At 39.4% G+C, this 23,513-nt stretch overlaps 1 protein-coding gene across 1 annotated transcript in view; it reads right to left on the bottom strand.

Annotated features, from left to right (window-relative positions):
* Nucleotides 1–23,513, bottom strand: part of ANKFN1 (ankyrin repeat and fibronectin type III domain containing 1) — a gene marked incomplete at its 3' end in the record, with an annotated part of 414,694 nt that overhangs the window by 140,915 nt on the left and 250,266 nt on the right. The window contains exon 3 of the mRNA XM_079725196.1: nt 17,037–17,171. The remainder of the gene's footprint in view (nt 1–17,036; nt 17,172–23,513) is intronic.

The following is a 23,513-nucleotide window of genomic DNA, read 5'->3' on the forward strand; positions in this document are numbered from 1 at the left end:
GGGATTGCCTTTACTTATTTACTTCTGCCTCCTGTCTCTGGCCTTTTCCTTCAGCATTAAGCCATCTGTCTTGTCTACATCATTATCGTTCCCCAAATAACTCTACATTCTTTAGTATCTCCCACAGTGCCCTGGAGTCCAGTAAATAAATTCTTGTCGATTGATCAAATTCCAGTGACTTGCCCTCTAACTGATGACACCTACCCACACGGTCTCTTTTGTCTTTGCTCATCTCCCATCTGTTCCCTTCACTCAAAATAGGTTGACTTTCTCTGTCCCTTTGACTTCCTTCTCATACTACCCCAGCTGTCCCTTTCTTCCAGGCCATCCTTTAGCATGTTTCTGTTTTTCTAGATTTCATCTATCATTCTATTTTCTTCTCCTTCTCTATATTTAAAATTTTGTCTGATGAGAGATACTGAGAAAGACAACTTTCTATTATCTGTTCTCATAAACATGCACACCCCTCCCAGCTAAATGTGCTCTTAAATCTTTACCATGGAAAGGGAAAAGCATTTGAGAAGCAGAGGAACTTTGGCTCTGGAACTTGGCAGACCCAAGCTTGAACCATGATATTGTTATCTGTAATCTGTGTAACTTTGGGCACTTTAATAAAATTCCCTGAGTCTGTGTAATATATAAAAATGTTTATTACAGAGTTGTGAACATTAAATGAATTAACAAAAGGTATGCATCCTGTTTGGTGCATAGTAGCCACTCAGTAAATAGCAGCAATTATTAAGGTTACTTCAAGTCTTCTTCCCAAACCAGAAACACCAAAGTACACTGTAATGATTTAAATAGTTTTGCTTGTTGTAAACATTGTTTTGAATCTGATTTTATGTATTTATTATACTTCATTTTTATTTTGATAAAATAAAAATTTGTTTAGATATTTTAGTGTGTATGTTTACAGTAAGTTATCGTAAAACAGAAGTACCAAGTAGAGCCTCAGACTGTTAGGGGGAAGAGAGGAATAAAAATGTCTAAAAATACTTGAAAAATAAAAAGAAACAAAATTAAGAAACATAATAAATAGAAATGTAAAATGAAAGAGTAGGGTTAAGACTGAATATGTGAGCAGAATACATTCAGATGGTGTACTTTTCCTAATAAAAGGTAAAACTCTCCAACTGAGATTTTTAAATTGCCATTTACAAGTGGTACACCTAATTAAACATTTCACAGAAATATTAAAAACAAAAGAAAAGTATGACAGTGGGAATGGCAAAATAAGGACCTCTGAAAATCCTCTTCTACATAAAAGCAATGAGAACATCAGCAAAAATTGTCAGAATTAATTTTTCAGAGCCCTGGAAATTAACCAAAGGTTTGAAGCAATCCAGGAAGTGTTTATTCAAGAAAAGTAACTGAATTTGGTAAGAATAGTAAGCTTTGTGGCATTTTTAACTTGCTTCATTCCCATATCCCTCAGCTCTGTGGTAGCCTTGAAGACTAAACAGCCTACATTCATAGTAAAAACCAGTAGCCTGGCAGCCACTGGATGGTGCAGAATAGTAATGGAGCATCTTTAAAATCCCATTTTGAGAGAATCATCATTATTTGACACTTCTGGTGGTTCCCTGGAAGAACTCACTCACAAGGCTTTTTTTTTTTTTTAATTTATTTGACTCTGTGCAAATAACCTTTTCCTCTGGGGCATCTGTTGAACACAAACATCAGCAATGGCTTAATATCACAGCTGCCTGAGGTGGTGGATAAGAATGGTAGCAAACAGTAGATAACCAAAAAGCCTAAAAGGAAAAGTTGAGAAATTAGATGTCCATAGAGGACTTTGAAAAGTTCTGACACATTCCTGGGGATCTAGCAGATCACAGGCATGCCCAGAGCTGAGAGCATTCTCATAGAGTACCTGAGAAGGTCCTAAGCTCTCATCTCTGTCTGACTTTGAGGCTCTGTGCAAGCAGGATGTGCAGGCTAAGGCAGAGCTGTCAACTGCCTGATGATTATTGAAGGTGTGCCCCAACATATACATAGAACCCCTTTGCCAAGATCAGTTCTAGGCCTTAAGGAAATTTGTGTTCAGTCATTAGCAGATCACTAAGCTAACCAAGCAAAGACTTCAGTGGCCACATATGACAAGAATACAGACTTTACAGATATAGTTCTGTACTTTACAAATTCAGTTAGAGGACAATCTGATTTCTAGAGTTGCCACATTACATTATTTAAGATGCCTAGCTTTCAACAGAAAAAAATATGAGACATGCAAAGAAACAAAAAAAAAGTATTTTCCATTCACAGGAAATAATGCAGTATATTAACATTGCCCTTGAAGAAGTCCAAATGTTGGGCTTATTAGACAAAGACTTCATTTTTTTTAGTATCTATCTATCTATCTATGCATCTATCTATCTATCTATTTATTTATGGTACAGTTGTTTTACAATGTTCAGTTACTTTCCCCTGTGCAGCTAAGTGAAGTAGAGTTCCCTGTGCTGTACAGCAGGTTCTCACTAGTTATTTTATACATATTAGTGTATATACGTCAATCCCAATCTCCCAATTCATCCCATTTCCCCCCTTTACCCCCTTGGTGTCCATACGTTTGTTCTCTACATCTGTGTCTCTATTTCTGCCTTGCAAACCAGTTCATCTGTGCCATTTTTCTAGATTCCTCATATATGCGTTAATATATGGTATTTGTTTTTCTCTTTCTGACTTACTTCACTGTGTATGACAGTCTCTATGTCCATCCATATCTCTACAAATGACCCAGTTTTGTTCCTTTTTATGGCTGAGTAATATTCCACTTAGACAAAGACTTTAAATTGGATATCTTAAATATGTTCAAAGAACTAAAGGAATTCATGTCTAAAGAAATAAAGGAAATTATGAGAATGATGTCTCACCAAATAGAGAATATCAACACAAGGTAGAATTTATTAAAAAAAAAAAAGCCAGCATCAAGTAGAAATTCTGGAGTTGAAAAGTACAATAACTGAAATGAAAAATTGACTGGAGGAGCAAAACATCAGATTTGAGGAGGCAGAATAAAGAATCAGCAAACTTGAAGATAGGTCAATTGAAATCAGTTTTAGGAGCAAAATGGAAAAAAAAATGAAGAGAACCAGAGTCTTAGAGATCTGTGTGACACCATCAAATGTACCAACATATATATAATAGGCATCCCAGAAGGAGAAGGAGGAGGAGAAAGCATATTGAAAAAATAATGGCCAATAACGTCCCCAAATTGATGAAAAACATTAACCTACACATCCTAGAATCTCAGTGAACACCTAGTTGGATAAAGTCAAAGAGATTCACACCTAGATACATCATAATTAAACTGTCAAAAGCTAAAGACAAAGAGAAAATCTTGAAAACAACAAGCAAGAAATAACTCATTATGTACAAGGAATTCTGAAAATGATTTACAGCTGGTTTTTCACCAGAAAATGATAGAGGCCAGAAGGAAGTGGTTTTAAGCACAGTATCAAAAGTAAGGACTTTGATACAAGGCTTATCTACTTTTAGGTTTTGTTTTTTCTACTTATTAGAAAATTATTCAAATAATTTTATTAGATATAATTAGCTGTATGATATTTAGCAAAGTATTAGCTTCAATTTCCTCATCTTAACAGTGGTCCCATCTCAATTTTAATAGTCATGTCTAAAGGGATATTAAAATTTTAAATGAGATAATACATACCAATTGTTTAACAGAGTGCCTGAAATAAACAGATGTTCAATAAATATTTTTTGAACATCTATTTATTTTAAGTCTGCTGTTTCCAGGCAACTACTGGTCTGCTTTTTGATACTATAGATTAGGTTTCATTTTATGGAATTTCATACAAGTGGAATCATCATCATTCACTTTTTTTTTTTAACCTGGATTCTTCTTCTTTATTTGAGGGTCAATTTTTAAAAATAAATTCATTTATTTTGGGCTGCATTGGGTCTTTGTTGCCATGCATGGGCTTTCTCTAGTTGGGGCAAGTGGGGGCTACCTTTCATTTCGGTGCATGGGCTTCTCATTTCAGTGGATTCTCTGGTTGCGGAGCATGGGCTCTAGGCACCTGGGTTTCAGTAGTTGTGGCACGCCGGCTCAGTAATTGTGGCTCGTGGGCTCAGTAGTTGTGGCTTGTGGGCTCTAGAGCACAGGCTCAATAGTTGCGGTGCAGAGGTTTAGTTTCTCCACGGCATGTGGGATCTTCCCGGACCAGGGATTGAACCCATGTCCCCTGCACTGGCAGGTGGATCCTTAACCACTGTGCCACTAGGGGAGTCCCGAGGGTCAATTATTTTTTTAATGGTAGCATTTCTTTTTTTTTAATTTTAATTTTTTTAAATTGAAGTATAGTTGATTTACAATGTTGTGTTAGTTTCAGGTGCACAGCAAAGTGATTCAGTTATATATAAAAATATGTATATTTTTTTCAGATTCTTTTCTGTTACAGGTTATTACAAGGTATCGAATATAGTTCCCTGTGCTATACAGTAGGTCCTTGTTGTTTATCTATTTTATATACAAGTAAGTCCCCTACATACGAACAAGTTCCATTCCAAGAGTGCGTTCATAAGTCCAATTTGTTTGTAAGTCCAACAAGGTTAGCCTAGATACCCAACTAACACAATCGGCTATATAGTACTGTACTGTAGTAGGTTTATAATTCTTTTCACACAAATAATACATAAAAAACAAATAAACACAAAAAACAAAACATTTTTAATCTTACAGTACAGTACCTTGAAAGGTACAGTAGTACAGTTCAAGAGCTGGCATACAGTGGCTGGCATTGAGTGAACAGGTAAGAAGAGTTACTGACTGGAGGAGGGAGAGGAGGTGGGAGGTGGTAGAGCTGAAGGATCATCAGCAATAGGGAATGGAAGGTAAGCTGCAGTTTCACTTACGCCTGACGTTGATGGCATAGGTTCTGGTTCCTTGCTGGATTCAATTCCATCTATCCTCTTGAAAAAATGATCCAGTGATGTCTGGGTAGTAGCTCTTTTTTTCTCATCATAGATAATACGGTAGCACTGGATTGCATTCTGACCGGCTGCTGCAACCTTTGTGTACCATTCTACATTTGGGTCCTGTGCCTCAAAAACTAACAGTGCCTTTTTTTTGGGGGGGGGTATGCAGGCCTCTCACTGTTGTGGCCTCTTCCGTTGTGGAGCACAGGCTCCGGACACGCAGGCTCAGCGGCCACGGCTCATGGGCCCAGCTGCTCCCTGGCATGTGGGATCTTCCCGGACCGGGGCACGAACCCGTGTCCCCTGCATCGGCAGGCGGACTCTCAACCACTGCACCAGCAGGAAAGCCTGAACAGTGCCTTCTTTTTTTTTAAATTTATTTTTTATTAGTTTCTGCTTTATAACAAAGTGAATCAGTCATACATACACATCTGTTCCCACATCCCTTCCCTATTGCGTCTCCCTCCCTCCCACCCTCCCTATCCCACCCCTCCAGGCGGTCACAAAGCACCGAGCTGATCTCCCTGTGTTCTGCGGCTGCTTCCCACTATCTATCTACCTTACGTTTGGTAGTGTATATATGTCCATGCCTCTCTTTCGCTTTGTCACAGCTTACCCTTCACCCTCCCCATATCCTCAAGTCCGTTCTCAAGTAGGTCTGTGTCTTTATTCCCGTTTTACCCCTAGGTTCTTCATGACATTTTTTTTTTTAATTCCGTATATATGTGTTAGCATACGGTATTTGTCTTTCTCTTTCTGACTTACTTCACTCTGTATGACAGACTCTAGGTCTATCCACCTCATTACAAATAGCTCAGTTTCGTTCCTTTTTATGGCTGAGTAATATTCCATTGTATATATGTGCCACATCTTCTTTATCCATTCATCCGATGATGGACACTTAGGTTGTTTCCAGCTCCGGGCTATTGTGAATAGAGCTGCAATGAACATTTCGGTACATGTCTCTTTTTGAATTATGGTTTTCTCAGGGTATATGCCTAGTAGTGGTATTGCTGGGTCATATGGTAGTTCTATTTTTAGTTTTTTAAGGAACCTCCATACTGTTCTCCATAGTGGCTGTACCAATTCACATTCCCACCAGCAGTGCAAGAGTGTTCCCTTTTCTCCACACCCTCTCCAGCATTTATTGTTTCTAGATTTCTTGATGATGGCCATTCTGACTGGTGTGAGATGATATCTCATTGTAGTTTTGATTTGCATTTCTCTAATGATTAATGATGTTGAGCATTCTTTCATGTGTTTATTGGCAGTCTGTATATCTTCTTTGGAGAAATGCCTATTTAAGTCTTCTGCCCATTTTTGGATTGGGTTCTTTGTTTTTTTGCTATTGAGCTGCATGAGCTGTTTATAAATTTTGGAGATTAATCCTTTGTCAGTTGCTTCATTTGCAAATATTTTCTCCCATTCTGAGGGTTGTCTTTTGGTCTTGTTTATGGTTTCCTTTGCTGTGCAAAAGCTTTGAAGTTTCATTAGGTCCCATTTGTTTATCTTTGTTTTTAGTTCCATTTCTCTAGGAGGTGGGTCCAAAAGGATCTTGCTGTGATTTATGTCATAGAGTGTTCTACCTATGTTTTCCTCTAAGAGTTTGATAGTTTCTGGCCTTACATTTAGGTCTTTAATCCATTTTGAGCTTATTTTTGTGTATGGTGTTAGGGAATGATCTAATCTCATACTTTTACATGTCCCTGTCCAGTTTTCCCAGCACCACTTATTGAAGAGGCTGTCCTTTCTCCACTGTACATTCCTGCCTCCTTTATCAAAGATAAGTTGGCCATATGTGCGTGGGTTTATCTCTGGGCTTTCTATCCTGATCCACTGATCTATCTTTCTGTTTTTATGCCAGTACCACACTGTCTTAATTACTGTAGCTTTGTAGTATAGTCTGAAGTCAGGGAGCCTGATTCCTCCAGCTCCGTTTTTCGTTCTCAAGATTGCTTTGGCTATTCAGGGTCTTTTGTTTTTCCAAACAAATTTTGAAATTTTTTGTTCTAGTTCTGTGAAAAATGCCCGTGGTAGTTTGATAGGGATTGCATTGAATCTGTAGATTGCTTTGGGTAGTAGAGTCATTTTCACAATATTGATTCTTCCAATCCAGGAGCATGGTATATCTCTCCATCTATTTGTATCCTCTTTAATTTCTTTCATCAGTGTCTTATAATTTTCTGCATACAGGTCTTTTGTCTCCTTAGGTAGGTTTATTCCTAGATATTTTATTCTTTTTGTTGCAATGGTAAATGGGAGTGTTTTCTTGATTTCATTTTCAGATTTTTCATCATTAGTGTACAGGAATGCCAGAGATTTCTGTGCATTAATTTTGTATCCTGCTACTTTACCAAATTCATTGATTAGCTCTAGTAGTTTTTCGGTAGCATCTTTAGGATTCTCTATGTATAGTATCATGTCATCTGCAAACAGTGACAGCTTTACTTCTTCTTTTCCAATTTGGATTCCCTTTATTTCCTTTTCTTCTCTGATTGCTGTGGCTAAAACTTCCAAAACTAGGTTGAATAAGAGTGGTGAGAGTGGGCAGCCTTGTCTTGTTCCTGATCTTAGTGGAAATGGTTTCAGTTTTTCACCATTGAGGACAATGTTGGCTGTGGGTTTGTCATATATGGCCTTTATTATGTTGAGGAAAGTTCCCTCTATGCCTACTTTCTGCAGGGTTTTTATCATAAATGGGTGTTGAATTTTGTCGAAAGCTTTCTCTGCATCTATTGAGATGATCATATGGTTTTTCTCCTTCAACTTGTTAATATGGTGTATCACATTGATTGATTTGCGTATATTGAAGAATCCTTGCATTCCTGGAATAAACCCCACTTGATCATGGTGTATGATCCTTTTAATGTGCTGTTGGATTCTGTTTGCTAGTATTTTGTTGAGGATTTTTGCATCTATGTTCATCAGTGATATTGGCCTGTAGTTTTCTTTCTTTGTGACATCCTTGCCTGGTTTTGGTATCAAGGTGATGGTGGCCTCGCAGAATGAGTTTGGGAGTGTTCCTTCCTCTGATATTGTTTGGAAGAGTTTGAGAAGGATGGGTGTTAGCTCTTCTCTAAATGTTTGATAGAATTCGCCTGTGAAGCCATCTGGTCCTGGGCTTTTGTTTGATGGAAGATTTTTAATCACAGTTTCAATTTCAGTGCTTGTGATTGGTCTATTCATATTTTCTATTTCTTCCTGAGTCAGTCTTGGTAGGTTGTGCATTTCTAAGAATTTGTCCATTTCTTCCAGGTTGTCCATTTTATTGGCATAGAGTTGCTTATAGTAATCTCTCATGATCTTTTGTATTTCTGCAGTGTCAGTTGTTACTTCTGCTTTTTCATTTCTAATTCTATTGATTTGAGTCTTCTCCCTTCTTTTCTTGATGAGTCTGGCTAATGGTTTGTCAATTTTGTTTATCTTCTCAAAGAACCAGCTTTTAGTTTTATTGATCTTTGCTATTGTTTCCTTCATTTCTTTTTCATTTATTTCTGATCTGATCTTTATGATTTCTTTCCTTCTGCTAACTTTGGGGTGCCTTCTTAAGTAAAGAAAATCCCCTTGCCATTTCCTGCATCATGAATCTCTTTGGTTCTTCAGTTATTTCTTCTTTCTCTTGTCTCTCTTTGTCCTTTCTCTGGGCCTCCAACTCCTTCAGGTCTTCATTAATAAGCTCCTTGTGTTGCACAGCAAAGAGTTAAATGAAATCGTCCTCTTGCAGATCTAGCTTGAAATAAATATACTGTACTACTGTACTCTATACAGTACTGTACAGTAAAGTACACAAAAGCACAACCACTTGTAGAGGATGCATGAACATGACAATGTACGCCAGACACATGAACTAATTTACGTGGTTGGACATACTAATGCACGTTTGCATCTTTGAAAGTTTGCAACTTGAAGGTTTGCATGTAGGGGACTTACTGTACAGTAGTGTGTATGTGTTAATCCCAAACTCCTAATTTATCCCTCCCCCTCCTTTTCCCTTTGGTAACCATAAGTTTGTTTTCTATGTCTGTGAGTCTATTTCTGTTTTGTAAAGAAGTTCATTTGTCTGATTATTTAATATTCCCCATAAGTGATATCATATGATATTTGTCTTTCTCTGACTTACTTCACTTAATATGATAATGTCTGGGTCCATCCATGTTGCTGCAAATGGCATTATTTTACTCTTTTTAATGGTTGAGTAATATTCCACTGTGTGTGTGTGTGTGTGTGTGTGTGTGTATAAATATATATATATATATAAATCACATCTTTATCCATTCATCTTTTGATGGGCATTTAGTTTGCTTCCATGTCTTGGCTATTGTAAATAATGCTGCTGTGAACATTGGGGCACGTATATCTTTTTGGATTATGGTTTTCTCTGGATATATGCCCAGGAGTGGGATTATATGTGAACTCTAGTTTTAGTTTTTTAAGGAGCCTCCATACTGTTCTCCATAGTGGGTGTACCAGTTTACATTCCCACCAGCAGTGTAGGAGGGTTCCTTTTTCTCCACACCCTATCCAGCATTTATTATTTGTAGACTTTTTGATGATGGCCATTCTGACTGGTGTGAGGTGATACTTTACTGTAGTTTAGATTTGCATTTCTCTAATAATTAGCGATGCTGAGCATCTCTTCATGTGCCTGTTGTCCATCTATATTTTTACCTGGCTTCTTTAACTCAGCTTTATTATTTTGAGAGTCATCCATATTGTAATGTCTATTAGTAGTTCTTCACTTTTTATTGCTGAAGAGTATTCCATTGTATGGGTGTACCACTATTAATCAATTTTAAGGTATTATTTTAGTAATAATAAGACTTTAATAAGACTCGGGATTTGCTCTAAAGAAAGAAAATATATATATTCTTCTTCCATGAAAGAGGATTAGGAGACCTGAGTTACAAAGAGAAGGGGACACAGATTGAAGGTGTGCTGATCTCTGCAACATGGATACAGGACTAGACTTTAGGAGATAGTTAACCAGGCAGAGATTTTCTATGGGAAAGCTAATTTCTGGTTTTATGATTTTTTTTTGCATCCTAATAATTATTTTATCCCCAAATCTTTAATAAAAGTCATGTTAAATGTTATGGTCTGTCAAACCTTTAGGAAAGAAATTATACCAATCCTACATAAACCTCTGTAAAATTTGGGTTCATTTTTGAAGCCCTGATACCAAAACCAGAAAAAAGGCATTACAAGAAAAGAAAGCTATTGCCCGATGTCTCTCATGAACATAGAGGCAAAAAATGTCAATAAAATGTTAGCATATAAACTTCAGCAATATACAAAAAGGATAATCCATCATGATCAAGCATGGTTTATTGCAGGAAAGCAAGTTAGTGTAACATTCAAGCATAATTTATTACATTAACAGAATAAAGGGGAAAAAACCATATGGTCCTCTTAATAAATGCAGACAAAGCAGCATTTGACAATATTCAATATCCATTTATGATTAAAAGAAGTTTCAGGAATAGGGAACTTCTTCAATCTGATAAAGAGAGTCTGCAAAAACCTATAGTCAACATTATATTTAGTGATTAAAGACAAAGTGCTTCCTCCTAGGATCAGAAGCAATGCAAGAATGTCCAATCCTTCCTTTTCTAGGGTTCTAGGTGTTCTTGCTGTGAAGTAAGACAGGAAAGATAAAGGCATATAGATTGGAAAGAAAGAAGCAAGACAGTCTTCATTTGCAGATGACATGAAAGTTTTGTAGAATAATCTAATAAATCCTCAAAAATCTACTTAGAACTAAATGCAGCAAAATATATGCAAGACCTATACTCTTAAAACTACATGACATTAATGAGTGAATTAAAGAAGATCTAAATAAATATAGATATACCTTCTTCATGATCAGATCAGAAGTATTAGTATTGTTAAGGTGCCAATTCTTCCAAATTGAGCTGTAGATTCAATTCAGTCTCAATCAAAATTCTAGCAGCCTTTCTTTCTTTCTCTTTCTTTTTCTCTCTCTCTTTTTCTCTCTTTCTCTATTTCTCTCTCTCTCTTTCTCTCTTTCTCCTTCCCTTCCTCTCCCTCCCTCCCTCCCTTTCCTTTCTTCCTCCCTCCCTCCCTCCTTTCTTTCTTTCTTTCTTTCTTTCTTTTTCTTTCTTTTTCTTTCTTTCTTTCTTGAAATTGATTGACAAGCTGTATGAAAATGGAAAGAATCTAAAATAGTCAAAACAACTTTGAAAAAGAAAAAAGTTGCTTACATGACCTGATTTCAAGACTTATAAAGCTACAATAATCAAGACATGGTACTGGTGTAAGGATAGCTATATAGATAAAGACAGTGGCATAATGATAGACATATAGGTGAATGAAACAGAGTAGAGAGCCTAGAAATAGCCTGCACATATATTATCAATTGATTTTTGACAAAAGTGTCAAGGTAATTCAATAGAGAAAAAGAATTTTTTCAACAAATAGTGCTGGAACAATGGGATATACATATGCCAGAAAAAAAAAGAACCTCAACTCCTACTTCATATCATATGTAAAAATTAACTTAAAATGAAGTAGATTGTAGAAATAACTGCAAAAGCTAAAACTGTAAAACTTCTAGAAGAAAACATAGGAGAAAGTCTTTGTGAACTTGAATAAGACAATGATTTCTTAGAGGAGGCACAAAAAGCACAAACCATAAAATAAATTGATAAATTGAACTTCATGAAAATTAAAGACTTCTGCTCTTTGACATATTATGGCCTGATCTCAGTTACACTTTTGGAGGCCCTGTGAATATACCTGGAGCCAAGCTGTAAGGAAAGAGTGACCGTAGCCTAATCAATCCAGGTACAAAATGGCGGGAATAACCTGTGGAGAGTGGAGTCTCTTCAGATTTATTTCAAAACTACCTGTTCCCTGGGCTTTGGCCACTTGCTCAAACAGAGAGCTTTGGCTGTTGCCATCACCCTGTCTCTAAATGCCACCAGCTGTCTCAAGTGAAGGGTGGGTCCATCATGCTTGCTGTGACAGAGCTGCAACAGCTCTGACCCAACCAGACCCATGGAGGGAGGCTTCAGCTTCACTCATGTCTAACTTGAAGGACTGGGTAATACTATCTGGAAATGGAAAAAACTGGACCAATGAGAGACAGGAGACTGGAAGTAGCCAGCAGATAATTTCCTCTCCATTCCTTCCCTGTGGACTGTTTTGAAGGCTTCTTGGAAGCAGTCACAGGCAAACAAACAGCCATATGTGTTTTCTCATGATGCCTTGGCTAGTTCAGTTACAAACCATCTGTATTTGTTTTCCCTCCTTCCTTGACTCATTTCCCTTTTTCCCTTCACTCTTGATGCCCTGAGGTTATATCTCCCAATACCTAATAGAATATTTGCAATTGACTCTGCCTCAGGCTTTGTTTTCACAGGCTAAGACAAAATGTAATAACAATCCTATGAGAAAGTCAGTACTGTTATTACATCCTCATTTTACAAACAAGGAAACTGAGGCCCAGAGAGGTGATTAATTTGTACAAGATTCAGTAAATGGAGGAGGTAGCATTTGAACTCTGACTCCAAAGCTCATGCTCTTAGCAACTCTGTTGTTATTCTGCCTGAGGGATCTTGGTCTGGCTGCCTGTCAGCTTCTTCCTAGACCTTGATTCTGAAGACAAGATCTTGTCCTCATTATGAGTTCTGGCATGTCCAGAGTCCCTGTCTCACAGGATCTTGGTTGTGGGGCTTTCTTACTGTATTTTTACTGTGAAAAATGATCTGAGCCAATTTGGGTTAGGAGTGGTTGTAAGACAAAGCATATTTGAAACAGGAGCTCTAGCCATTCTTGACAACTGGGTAGACAGATACATTCAGTGAAGGGAACATTTCTGACTGGGACAAGGTTGCTCTTCAGGCTGTGATGTGAACTAGGGACCTTCAGACTTCAACCTGCCTGTCACCAGATAGAAAAGAAAGTATGACACCCCCATTCTCCCCTGCTGTTAACATGACAGTTATGTCTCCGATTGCTAAAGGGTGGCCGATTCTATTACACTGATGATATATAACAGGGTGGAATCATCCTTTCTAGTTCCTGTGCATTTAAAAAAATAATATATTCAGTTATTCAGTGACAAGTTTTGAAAAGTCAGCTGTGACTTCACAGCAAGAAGAAGACTGATTTTTGAAGTTTAACAGCATCTTTATGAGGTAGAAAGTGAAAAGGCAATTAATATTGGTTCTATAGTTCAGTAAACCCTTATGGATAGTCTACTCTGTAACCTATGTATCCTGTGATAGACCCTGGTGATTCAAAGGTGAATAAGATAGGGTCCTCATAGGGTGACCAGCTCTCCTGGTTTGCCTGGGACTGAGGGGTTTCCCTGGTTACAGGACTTACAGTTCTAAAACTGGGAAAATCCTAGGCAAATTGAAACAAGACAATTACCCTACCTGTATCCCAAGGGGCTCATAGGCTAAAAAGGAGGGCAGTTATGCAAGTGCATGTGGCTATGAAATAGTGTGATATGTGAAATTATGGAATAATAATACCTTTTACTTCTATGGCACCTTCTGTGAGCCAGGCACTATTCAAAATAATGCCTTTATATATATCAGTTCACAGAATCCCACAACAGCCCTGTGAAGTAAGGACTATTATCATCCCCACTTTACGCAGGAAGAAATTGGGACGCTTCTAAGGCGCAGATCTGGGATTCAAGCCCAGGTCATATGGGTCTCTATCTGACAAATTAACCTCTAGACACTGCTCTCAAATGCCTAAGGCAAAGAAGTAGCAAAAGGGATAATTGATTAACTTCGTGGGTAAGAGGAGGTGGTCATGGGAGAATGGGGTGTGGGGAAATGGATTAGAGAAGGTGATGCCCGAGCAGGAATTTAGGAAGGAATAAAAAGTCATTCTAGGTAGAATAGCTCAGATTGGGACATGGAAATGTGAACTGTCATGGTGCTGCTGGTAAGTCAATGTCCACAGGAGCCCTAATGGTATTTTTCTGGGCTCTGACACATTCACTGGTACATTTCATCCACCATGCCAGGAACTTCGGAAAGGAGCCTGGAGAGGTAGCAGGGCCAGGCTATCAAGGACTTGGCATGCCATTCTAAGAAGCATAGATTTCAACCTGTTCACAACAGGGAATCGCTAGAGAACTTTAAGAAAAAGCTGATATTTGCATTTTTACAGAATTACTCTGGAGGCATCCAGAGGGTGATTGGAAAGGGAGAGGGTTGTGGTGGGACCAGTGACAAGTGACAACCAAGTCTGAAGGTCTTGAAGAAGTCCCTGTGAGAGCTGGTGACTTCAACTACAGTATATGGCAATAGGGATGGAGAGGGCTGGACAGATTAAAAAGATGAAGAAAGTAAAATGGACCAAGCTTTGTTAGTGATTGGGTGGAAGGGCTAAAGGAATCAGGAAATATAAGGTAACTTCTATGAGCTTTGCTTGGCTAACTAGCCAAATAATGGTTCCACCAATAATTTAAAAAACAAAACGAAACAAAAGAACACAGGAAGAAGAGTGGATTTAAAGGAGAAAGATGGTAAGTTCAGCTTTCCACAGTGTGACTCTCAAGGGCCTAGAAAAAACCTAGATGATATTGTCTAAGCCAAGCATTACACACAAAAAGGACTTGGCTTGTCCTAAAGACTACTTAGTTTTCTGATCAAGAGTGAAATAATAATTATGAGGGAAGTTCTTGGAGACACGTATGACATCAAAAGAAAGCAGGATAATTAATATAATATTAATGCAGCATTCTTTGGGTTTCCCCTGAGGTAGAAAACATTTAATACATTCATTTATGATAAAGTATTGGTGGCTTAATTTATTACTCCTCCTAAGAAATATCTGTATTTAATAAAAGACAGCAATACTTAACTGAATTCCTGATAAAAGAATTTCAGGTACCTCAATCCTAGAGATGGAACTTTTTTGTGTGTGTGATTTTTTTTCGTAAATGAGCCTTCTAGAACGAAATCACAGTATATTTACAGCTGCTAATTCCATGTACATGGGTATGGGGGTAAGTTCAACATCTGAAAGTTGTCATAAATTCAATACATGGGTTTCTCTCATCCCTGAGTTAACTCTGCCCAAATATTTCCACGTTTGTTTATTTGAAACATTTAAGACCTTCAGTATCTTGTCATCCTAGGTATAGAAAATCAGTTATTATTGACCAATAATGAAAAAAATTATTTACATTACCTATTTATTTGAAATTTAAGTTTTTTTTTTTTTTTTGCAGTATGCGGGCCTCTCACCGCTGTGGCCTCTTCCGTTGTGGAGCACAGGCTCTGGACGCGCAGGCTCAGCGGCCATGGCTCACGGGCCCAGCCGCTCCTCGGCATGTGGGATCTTCCCAGACCGGGGCACGAACCTGTGTCCCCTGCATCGGCAGGCGGACTCTCAACCACTGTGCCACCAGGGAAGCCCAGAATTTTAAGTTTTTTTAAAAATGACATTTTTCATCTCTATTCTCCCCTTCTAATTCCCGAAGGGTAATCATGGTTCCTTCAGACTACTCCATATCCATTAGATGGGGGGAGGGAGCAGGCATCGCCTCATCCCCACATAAAATCTCATTTGTGGGTTTCTGATGCATGATCTCTGCATTGAAGTGTATGAACAATGATCTTAATTACCTATTACATCCTTTAACAAGAAAGATTTAAGTAATAGCTCATGGATACATTCATCGAGCTTAGCATATCTTCTTTGAAACAATCAGGAATGGAAGGAGTGGAGGAATGGAGATTCAGGGAGACTAAGTGAATTTCTCAAAGACACACACTTAGTCTCAGAACCAGCAAAAGGGACTTGCTTTCCTGACATCTCTAACCACTAAGCAATGCTGTCTCCTTTCTGTTAGGATGCCATCATTTGTGAAATAGCCAAATCATGTGGGAGAATGACCCTGCTCTTGTGATTGAGTGGCCTGGGGATACTTTCTACTAGGCAAAACGCCACCCATCTCTCAGATTTCTTAACTTTGGTTTTTATTTAAAGAAGCATGCTGCTCACTCTTCCAACATCATCCATCCTTGTCAGCACCCAAGGCCACAACTTCATCTGAATAGCCAATGATATACTGCAGATAGAGTGCACCAAAGACATTAACTTCTAAATAACATTTATGTGGACTCTGAGCCCACCAGAGATGGATTGATGCTTCCATAAAGTCTTGCAGTAGCCAGGCAAACAAAAGACTAAGGAGACATGGCGGTGGTGGTAAGAAAAGCAACAGCTTTCTCCATTCACTTTCCCCCTCTGCAGAAACTGGCTTACGTCTTATTTAGGAAATGAGAAAATTAAATGAGAGTACAGGGATTTGGGGGGCCCAGCATAGAAGCAAACTTAGCCTTGATTATCAATGGTATTTCCAGCAGCCTTGGATGGGCCAACAACCAGCATGGGTAACAGGGAACTCAAAATATCCCACTTTCAAACCTAGGGCATCCTCCCAAACATATATCTTCATGGAGTAAAGGACTTAAGAAACATGGGGGTAAAAGTGGCAGTGGATCAAGCAAGGGTTTGCACGCATGTCTATTGTGTCCCCTTGGCAGGTATCCTCAACCTCACTATCATGATGTTATTTATGAGCATGCCCACCCAGGATGGACGGAATGCTGGCATTCCTCTCTGGATGTCCACCCTGCAGACTGGATTAAAGACCGCAATATGACTGGATTTGTATTCAGGATTATCAGCATGATGGGCTCCATCTTTACCTGATCCAACAAGTATTTTGTAGGCACTCAGGAACCCGAGTGGAAAATGATCTTACACAACAAAAGAATAATATATTTTTCATAGCTAATGCTAATCAGTTATGCAAGCACAAAATGTCCTTAAGCTTGCTGCAAACAAAATGACCAATTATCAGAAATGGGGCTTCTCTACCCCCATCCTTACCTATCCACATAAACGTGTATGTGCTATTGCAGAACCACTCAGTATGTCTTGTGTGCATTTTTCATGGACTGCCTGCAGCTAACTTTGGAAGATGCAGATTTTTAAAATCATTTAAACCACAGCAACACATACACATTTAAAAAATAATCGGTAACTAAGAAAGCCCCACATTCACACGAAGAAAGACAACAATAAATTGGACTTACCAGTTTAGGTTGTCTGAGGCAGCAGAGGAACAAGTTGTTGGTAATTGTACAGTAATTTCATTCAATAAATCACATTGACTTTGCTTTCTCCTGTGGCTCAGCCTCTGCGCAAAGCAAGCAAACCTCCTTCCTATTCTGTGTAAAGAACAAAATGCGAGGAGGATCACTACAGGCAAGAGCTGAAGTCCATGATCACTAAGCTACTCTTAATGCAAAACAAAAGAGCAGATGATGCACGGGGAGACAATAGGGGAAGGAAACAGCCTGGCTCAGAATCTAGGTGTACTCTCAGGACTGCAGCCCTGGGAAGGCTTGATTTCTCAAGCCCTTGTGCATGTAGTAAAATGATGCCATGACTTCCTTACGTCTTTAGCCTATTGTAACTGTGAGGTCCATCAGGAAAGGCTGGCCTGGACAACAAGCTACATGGCAAACAAGACTGAATCGAAATGGATTGTTACTCAAGGATGAGCAAAGGGGCAACGAGGCAGCCAGTTAGCTTTGTACTATGTTAACTGCCAGGGAAGAAATATCGTCTGGCGTCCAGGAGCCCATCCAGCAGTCTGTAACTGCAAATGGTCCACAGCTCTCCTGGGGCCAGGCACTCCCTTACTCCCACAGCTGCTTGGGACCAGAAGCACACAGGTGGCAGCCACATCCTCTCACCTTGTGGCACATGTGCAATCCTTTACAAGCTCCCAGCAGGAATTAGGGGCATCTTTAGAAAGCTCCCAATCCAGTCGGGGCTGCTCAGCCAATGCTAGAGTTTTTGCCTGAGCAGGTTCTGAGAAAAAGTAGTCAGCAGACTTGGGACTTAGGACACCAAAATGCTCAGTCTTAGGAAAAAAGATTCCAGTGCTTCCATTCCAGCCTCATCTGGATGCACCTGGTTCCTTTCACATCGTTATGCTTTATATGACTAATAAGACACACAGAATGGATTTCCTAGAAAGCCACTTATGTAGGCACTTTTCATGTTTCTCTCTGAAATAAAATGGCAAATGACCTTCACAGCCTGCTTATTAAATTTAGGGAGGCATTGCTGATTGAGAGCACACAGGAATACCACACATGCACGCACACACATACGCACATAGATACACACACGTCCCTAGCAACAGCATTGAGAACCTTTCTAAAGCTCTATTCAGATTCTCTTTCTGCCAAATGAAAGCTTAGCTTTTGTGATGGCTTCAGAAATAATTTTGGACCCTTTTACTAGGCACGGATGCTGGTCTCTGATTTACACCTGGAGCTGAATCAACTCCCCTATGTTGAATGTGACCCTGTAGCAAATCAGGAGAAAGTCTCTTGGTTACAAACCAGAGGGTGGAGTGTTAATATTTGGCCTGGTAATTCATTAGAATCCCGGGAATGGTATCTTGTATTCCTGGAAATCTCCCCCTTTCTAGAGACAGCATCTTACCCATCCCTAACAAGTGGCTCTTCTAGAGCCGGGATCCAAGGTAAGGCTCAGTGACATAAAACCTAGGTGTCCAAAGGGGGAGTTCCGTTAAGTTTTCCACAATTGTTTTACTTTTTCTTTTCTCATTCGAAAGGGAAATTCTCTCTCTGGAACATTTTTTTCTCTCTTTCTCTCATGGAATTTATTCGTCCATGGAAGCATTGCTAGAAATAATCTAATTTGGGAATATGCATGCCCTTGAGGTTGAGAAGGCTATTTTTTCATCAAGGATTAAGAAAGAGTCAGGCTACCCTTTCACAGCTTAAGCCTAAATGATTGCCAGGTAAAACTTTACCCTTATCTCTAGGAAAGCTTTGACTTTAATGCAGATTGACTTAAATTCCATCTGCTAGGGTAAGCCAGGTGACTCTGAGTAATTCTACTAAGGTTAGGGGCTGCCTCACAGGGGTCATTAGTCTAATCTGCTATGCAAACCTAAGGGGATGATGCCGCCTGTAATAGTGGCATTGCTTTCTGGAGCAAATGCTCAAGACTGAGTCATTTCACGAGCCCGTGTCTATTGCAAAGGAGATCCATTCATTCATCCGTTCATTTATTAACCCACCCCTCAACAGACATTTATTATTACTTAGTAGGCTAGATACACTGTGCCAAATACTTTAATGTTATGAAAAGCCTGCCAATAAGTAGAAACTCCCAAACATACTTTAGCAAAATTCTCCATAATCTGGCTCTGCCTATCCCTCTAGCCTAATTTCTTACCACCTTCCTACTTGCCTTCCATGCTGTAGCCTTTTTGAATGTCTTTCAGTTCCTTGGACATGCCATACTGTCTCTTAACTCCAGAATTCTGCATATGATTTTCTTCTGTCTGAATGCTCAGTCCATTTTGTCTGGCTAACGCATGTACGGCCTTAGAGTCTTGACTCAAACATCATCTCTCAGGGATATTTTCCTAGTCCCTGGGCTATTAGGGTCCCCACCCTGTGGTCCTCTAGGACCTTATACCCTCCCATCGTTATATCCATCACATTTTCTTGCATTTACTTGTTTAACATCAATCATCCCCATTTTACTGTATGAGTTTAAGTGCAAAGTCTTTTATTCACTGCTCTATCTCCAGTGTCTAGCAGAGTTCCTGGCACATAGACGGTGCTCAAAAAATATTCAGTGAGTGTTTTGTTGAAGGGCTTAGCATGAATTTATTGAATGATGAATAAACCATCTCAAAGAATAACAGGGGTCTGAGAATTGAAAGGAACCCTAAAGGTCACTTAGTACATCTAACTTTTCTTGTTAAATGCTTGTCTCCTCTGATTATTCCTTCTCGATTAATCTCAGCCCATACTGATCACACATTTACTTTGTCCCATACCCCTCAGCACTTTCACAGCATGTTCTTGCTTTTTATTTTCCAGCTGTTTCCTGGAGTTTGTCTCATTTCTACAAACTGGTATTCTCCATAACACTTAACATAAACCTGCAATTATTTGATGCTGATTCATTCAACAACAAACATCTGAACAGGGAATTAAATGATCAGAGTCTTGCTTTAGGAAGATTACTTTGATATTGGGGGAAGGATGGGTTGGATCAGCCAGACCTAGACACGACTCTAATAATGACCACAGCTCAGAGATGGCGTTTAAAAGCAGGCTTGCCCTTTCTTTCCCTCTGCGCCTCCCCCATCACCCCACCCTCCACATCATAATATCAGTGTTCTCATTTGGAACACTGAGAATGTTTGTTCCATGCTCAGCACTTCCCCTCCACCCAGCTCCACCCCCACGGTTAGTTCACTTGCTTAGGTTATTCGTGAACATGTCTCACTGATTAAAGTCCCTTTGGAGACAGGGATTGCATTTTACTTATTTTTCAAATTTTCTTCCTCCAGCCTTTACACCGCCTGGCCTAGTGTCTTGCAGATAGTATATGCTCAATAAATATTAAGAGAGAAAAGCACTTATTATATGCAAAGCATTGGATGAAACAGTACGGTGAGGAGGAGTACAAAGTTGAATGAGACATCTTTTGAAAGATAAAAGAGATCTATTTAGTGAGAGAGGTGAAACTTATTATAATACAAGGCAGAAGTAAATGTGTCATAACAAAGTATGAGCAGTGTGCTAAGGGCGCACAAAAGAATTATCACTTCCTTCTGAGATGCTTAGGAAAGATTTACAGAGAAGGTTGCATTTAAACTGGATCTGGAGGAATGAAGACCTCTGGAGGTTGAAAAGAAGAGAAGGGAATGGAGACAATGCACAGAATTCCTAGAATATTTGGCGATTGACAAGTAGTCCTGTTGGGCTGGAGTAAATGGTGATGGGAGGACCTAATGGAATTTAGGTTCCAAAAGTAGACAGGGGCTAGAATGGAGAACACTCAAACACTGCATTAAAGAGTTTGGGCTTTATCGTATAGGTGACAGAGATTTGAGCAGGAGAATGTCAGTGCAGCTGATTAAAGATCCCTCTAAGTCTAGCCATCATGGACCATGAACTGAAGTGGTAAGAACCTGGAAGCAGGAGGACATTGATAGTGAGGGTCTGTGAGTGTGTAGATTAGGAAATGAACATGGGACACTCTTTGGAGGCAGAACTTAAAGGATTTGTCAGCAGGTCAGGTGGAGGAACTGAAATGGAGAAAGAAGTTGAGTTTTAACTTGCATGATGGCAGATGACAGTGATATCGATCCCCGTACACAAACATAGAGATAATTTAGGCATTCACGTAGTGCTGTGAGCACCTTTTGAAGACAGAGAAGAGAGCTGGAGACCGAATCCTTGGAGCCAGGTGAATGTGCCTAGACTGCTTTGAAGAAGCCATTCAGCAGCAACTAAAAAAGTCAGTAGAGGCTGTGGCAGATGAACTACCTCTGGCAACACATAGGGCCATTTGCAAGGGGAAGGGTGTAGAATTTCCCTTGAAAGAAGATTTCCCGATTAAATGTGAGGGTTTGCAGTTTCCCATCTTGGGGCTGTTTAGCTCAGTGGAAAGAACCCTGGTTTGGGATGGGGACTTTGAGCTTGAGACCTTGAGCTCTCCTCACCAGCTGTGTGACCTTGGGCAAGTTACTTTCTATCACGAGGTCTCAGTTTTCCCACTTGAAAACTGGGAGTTGGGCCAGTTAAATTCAAAGATTCCTTTTAGTACTGTACTGTTCTCTGATTTGTGAAGTGCAACATTTAGAATTTCAGAACACTTGTGAAATTAGGCCAAAATCCACCAATGTCAGAAGCTACTAATGTCCACTGTCTCCTGCAAGAGCATGCCCATATTTTGAGAATGTCCATTGCAAACGCATGTCTGCCCTGCGGTTAGTTCCATGTGGTTTGTTTGTAAGACACATTTAAATTGATCACTTTCTGATGACCATTTTCTAACAATTTTTCACTCCTTTTTTTTCAGCGAAGATTTTTTTTAAGGGGGTGCCTTTTCATCAGAGTCCCAAAATTAAATTATGGGAAGAAAGCGGCAGTCCCTTACTGCGGTCGGTAAAGAGTTTGGCCAGCCTACTTCCGCTCCCTAATCTCTTGACCTTCCTTAGGGCGAGGCTGCTCAGTAACGGCTCTGATTCTTTTTTCAAAATTAAAATGTGCTACTTATCGAAAGCTGCTAAAAAGGAGACAAAAAAATAGGAAAAGCTGCCAAAAAGGAGACAAAAAAATAGGAAAAGAAAACTAACACCCCAGGGTGTATCTGAACATGCTTATTATGTGTGAAGTTGTTAGTAATGAATGTGAAACTCTTCCTCCTCCTCCCTCTCAATTTCTAAGCCCCAAAGAAAAAAGAAAAAGGGGTGGGGGAGGGCATTGGCTATTCAGTCCCAAGCAGACCTTTTCAAAAGGTGCAGACTGTTCATAGGCATGGTATTTCTTGATTATTTTGTTTTAAGCGCCAGTTGACCTTTCAGACTAAAAGTAAAGGTCCTCAAATATCCTGAGAAACCCTCTTTTGGATTTTTTTCTCTAAGTCTTGGAAACTTAGACTCATGACATTCAAAAAGACTCTTCAAAAAGAGATGGTCCGTATGACTTCTAGTATGATTTGATGACAGGGTGTTTATCTGAACTAATCATGTGAGATTTTCCAGAGTTGCATTTTTGAGAAATGGGATTCTCTTAAGGAGGTTACAAACACTTCACTGAAAGCTTTCCAAGAACGGCTTCATTCGGCCTCTCAGCAGCCTCTCGCTGGGCTGTAGCACCGATGTGATAATCAGGGTCCTGCTTCTGAAAAGTCTTCTTGTTCTGGCTGCCACCCTCCTTTCAGTCATCATTAGAATTCTCAAGCTATGAATCCCCTATTGTCTGTGTGAGCCCGGGATCCCCACACCATGCAGAGGAAGGAATGTGAACCTCCTAGGTCTGGCTCTAAGTCTCAACCTTATCCAGCAGGTCACAAAGCCCCATTTATACGCAGCTCTAAAGTTTTATCATAATTCTTTATCTGCTCAGCCCCATATATCCTCTAGGGCAGTCCGGAGACGTTTGGTAATGAAGCTCATTTATCCTCATTTTCTCAATTGGCACACTTAAAGTTCTAATATTTATGTTCACACTGTCCTAATTTTGAATGTCAAAGATACTATGCTAGACAAGTAGCATTGCCGAAGGATAACTGAACCACGCAGAAGAGTTCACCGGAGTCTGAAACATGATGTGGTTTGTCATATTACCAATCATTGCATCAGAAATAGTTACTTTTAATAACTCAGTGAAAAAATAATAATAAATGCTGCCATTTATCAAATACCTCCTGTGTGTCATGCAGCAGTACCACTGAATCCTCACACAAAGAGGATTATCCACTTTTTACTGATGAGGAAACTAAGGTTCAGAGAGATTAGTTAACGTGTTTGTGTGCACTAAGGGGCTGAGCTGGGACTCAAACCCAGATCTCTGATTGCAAAACTCATGACATTTTTACCTCACTCCTTTGCCTCTTCCCAGAAATAGAGTTTGTGGGTTGTCTGAAATTAGTATAACGTACTTATTTTTTAATGACAAATACATGAAGAATTATGAACTTAGGGCTGTTAAAATGTT

Source organism: Hyperoodon ampullatus, assembly GCF_949752795.1.
Source record: "Hyperoodon ampullatus genome assembly, chromosome: 19".
NCBI classification, from domain to species: domain Eukaryota; kingdom Metazoa; phylum Chordata; class Mammalia; order Artiodactyla; family Ziphiidae; genus Hyperoodon; species Hyperoodon ampullatus.